Here is a 3517-nt window from a genome sequence, read left to right as displayed (position 1 = left end):
TACTTAGATATTCTTATGGGCATGGATCAATTGCGCCAAAACAAAATTTGTATTTTAGGGTCAATATACCAATTGCGCAGCTTATATTTTAGGGTCAGTGTACCAATTGCGCCTCTTAAATTTTACGGTAAATATACCAATTGCGCTTGTATTCAAATTTTCCGCCTGGCGGCTATCTTCCGATTTAGAAATGTTGTTTTTTGAAATGCTTGAAAATTAAAAACGTATTTATTGATCAATTGATTACTGGTTAGAGTGACTGGTTATAATACATTTTATAATGGTATCAGGAATTTTATGAAACTTTATTATTATTACGGATATTTGATCATGGTAATATCCATTTGAGTGATAAACGAAAACAAGTTATCATTATCATACATTTTATATAACTGACGATCAAAAAGTAACTTCTTAAATGTGAAGAAAAAAAAATGTTTATTTATTTATATTAATACTGGCATAAAAAATGTATAACTAACTTATAACTTTTCCTTAGGCATTGTAAAATGTTTTGAGCGCAATTTTTCTATTGACCCTAAAATGTATAAAGCGCAATTGGTCTATCGACCCTACAATTTTTAGAGCGCAATTGGTATATGAAAAGGTAATTTTAAGCGCAATTGGTAAACTCCCATTCTTATTAGGCTGTTCAAAACCTATATTTTTAAAACTATTTGTATATAATATATTGCATAATTATAATGAGAGTTACCTATACTATTTAAATAACATAAGTATTTGAAAAGTGGAATATTTTTAACATTTTGTTTTTATTGATATTCCAATTCATTTATAATGTAATACAATTTAATGTTTATATTAAATATTTTTTAATTGAAAAATTAATACCTATCATTAATGTATTTTATATTATTTTTCAATCTGCCAAAACGATTTTTTTTTTTGCGTTCATTTTATGTTTAAGTAGTTCTGAGTTCATATCAATATCTTGAAGCTTTTTTTTATACATAAAAAATGTACGAAAACAATAAAACCAGCGGAAAATACCTACTCTGCAGGTATTCAATTATTTAAAGAACAATTTCATGGGTACGTCAGACACTCGGTACGAAGAAATGGCGGAGAATGTGAATAAAGTAACAAAGTTTATGTTTCTCAATCGTCGGAATGAGATTTTTAGGGTGAAAAAGCCTACGCACACTCGTTGGCCTCGGGGACAGGTGAATTTATTGTTAGGGCGGTGACGGCGCGCGGTGGCGGTACGAGGAAAATTGCATTAATGGAAAAATGAAACTTTTATAAACAGTTAGCTCGCGCACGTGGGGGAGGGGGGAGATATGTTAGAATGTGCCGGAAGAAACTCGGGACATACTTCTTACCACTTAATATTCATCAAACCGTATATTATGAGTGTATATGCGCGCATGATAATAATATGTATACACTTGCACAGTGTACACGCCTTAACGTTGTGGGGCAATATGCAAAAACATCCCCGTGGTTTGACAGAAATAAGGAGGAATATAGCGAGACTTATACATACACAACAGAAACATAAATTACAATTGCTGCCAAGTGAAGAGCGTGCCCCTAAAGCGGAAAAAAATGTATATATACTGCCAAAGTCAACTCGTCGGATGTAGCTAGGAGTGTTCCCAGGGGTCGTGGACGGTCGACTGTTTCCGGACAGTGGCGTGGTGGTAATAAAATCCTTTCTATGATGTTTTTCGCCTTTCTAATAATAATAATAATATAGTCACGCCAAAGGACCACGGTGGTGGTTTCGTACAAAACGATAAAAATATATACAATATTATACAAAGCGTTTTTGCAATTCCGAACAACTTTTACATTTGAAATTGTGAGCCCTTCCTACGCCCCGCAGAAACAATGTGGGCGAATGTCCACTACAAAATATCTGCGAGCGTACACAGAGAAAAGGTTGTTTTTGATGTGGTTTTATTCCCCTTAAATTAACAAAGTGGGTTAACTACTTTCAAATTTGCCAAGTTGTAGTAAAATATCTCAATATTATGGTTTTTTTATGACACATATTATCGCTCAAAAGTTTATACAAATCATAATATTATCATTTGATCACAACGTCGTTGTCCTTGATCGTTTACAATGATATAACAAGTTATGTTTTGTTATATAGTTTATTAGTGTTTACAGTGGTGTCAAATATTTATTATATATTTTATTAAACATTAATTAAATATTTATATGCGCTGATTAACATTCATAATAGAGTGCTTGTGTATTATAATTGTTTTACGAGATGGTTTGAAGTAACATTTCGAAAATGTCTTAACATTCATTGTGTTCATTTTTATAATCGGAAAAAATAAAACAATTTAAATATTATATAGGTACTTACTTAAATACCTAACTATTATACGTTAAAATAAAATTCCATAAATTACAACAAGTGCTTTTATTTCGTTTCGTTCAAATTAAACTCATTAAAAAGGTTACTATTACAGGCATACCTAATGCATTACAATTTACAATATACAAGAACATTGTTTAAACACATGAGTAGTACATTTTCTACCTTGGTAGAATGTTTCATACATTTTCAAAAACTATAAACTAAATTATAAAACGAGGGCTTGAAACCGAATGTTCACACGTTTTAATGTCTCTCTGACACATAAGAATATTTGACTTTAAGCGATAAGATTTTGTATTGCTATTGTGCTATTAAAAATTATGTTGATATTAAATAATTGGGATAGTAATATTGTCGATAAAACACACGATAAAATTCAAAATTCAAAATCAAGTATAGGTATTAGATAACTATGATGTATAAAACAGATTTCACTTTGTTCTTTTGCCATAAAATCATATCGATTCGTTAATGTGAGTCAGTTACCTACTATGTAATTGAAGATACAATTCTACGTTGGGTATACAAATATTCAACAAAATTCAAAAAATGTTTGCTTTATTATAAAAAGTTTTGGAGGTTTTAATATTTTTAGTACAAAAAGGTTGGAAATCTATTTTTGGGGAAATAAAAGTGTTATTCGATTTCACTTGTTTACAAATAGTTTGGAAAATGGAAACTGGTGGTATTTTAAATAAATAATTTTGTAAAATTATTATTATTATCAATATATTTAAATAAAATATACCTAAAATCTATAATATAATATTTTATTATAATTTAGTAAACAATAATAATGATAATCCACCCCCCACCCGGGGCATGGCAGAAACCTACTAGTGCCCCATTAGAAATTCTGCCAAAATACAACACACACGTGTACCAACCTACCCAACCTAAATCCCACAGTTCCCATCCCACACCCATTGGCCATTGTTGCCACGGGTTATCCAATAAAAAAAAAAAATAAAAAATAATGATAAGGATTTTGAGATATTATAACGTCTTATAAATGTATTAGGTAACACAAACATAATTTTTTTTTTTAAGTAATGCAAGTAATCATTTTTTTTTTCATTAAACGGCTTCTCGTATAAAAAAAATTGAAAGGTCAGGTATTCATACATTTTTAAATAAACATTCTAACTTAATTTTAGA

This window comes from Acyrthosiphon pisum, chromosome A2 (genome assembly GCF_005508785.2).
Source record: "Acyrthosiphon pisum isolate AL4f chromosome A2, pea_aphid_22Mar2018_4r6ur, whole genome shotgun sequence".
Classification (NCBI taxonomy): Eukaryota; Metazoa; Arthropoda; class Insecta; order Hemiptera; family Aphididae; genus Acyrthosiphon; species Acyrthosiphon pisum.
Note: the sequence above shows the minus strand (reverse complement) of the source record.